This window comes from Danio rerio, chromosome 11, assembly GCF_052040795.2.
Source record: "Danio rerio strain M-AB ecotype USA chromosome 11, GRCz13ab, whole genome shotgun sequence".
Taxonomy (NCBI): domain Eukaryota; kingdom Metazoa; phylum Chordata; class Actinopteri; order Cypriniformes; family Danionidae; genus Danio; species Danio rerio.
Genome location: NC_141031.1, coordinates 20711276 through 20711770, shown reverse-complemented (window position 1 = coordinate 20711770; position 495 = coordinate 20711276).

Sequence of the window (495 nt, the reverse complement as noted above, 5' to 3'; positions counted from 1 at the left end):
GAATAATTCATAAACAGCAGCGTCTTCTCATAGGAGGAGAACGGGAAGTCTCATGAATAATTATGAGACACTGACGCGTCGTGGAAGTACTTTAAAGATTTTGCCACGTCACAACCTGTTCAAACCCAGAAGTCTACTAATAGCGAGAGATAGCATAAAATCAGCCGGTTTTCTCGTACTATTAATATTAATGGCTACGAACGTGGTCAGTTCGACAAACTAGGATTTTAAAAATGAAGCATTTCATGACTTAAGCTATAATGTGGATTGATTTTAATAACAGCAGATGATGTTCTTCTTTGATTTGATGAAAGAAAGTGGAAATATGAGCATCCTTTCCATTCAATTTCCTTCGGCTTAATCCATCTATTCATCAGGGGTCACCACCGTGGAATGACCTGTCAACTTATCCAACATATGTTTTACACAGCAGATGCCCTTCCAGCTGCAACCCAGTACTGGGAAACATCCATACACTCATTCACACACTGTGAA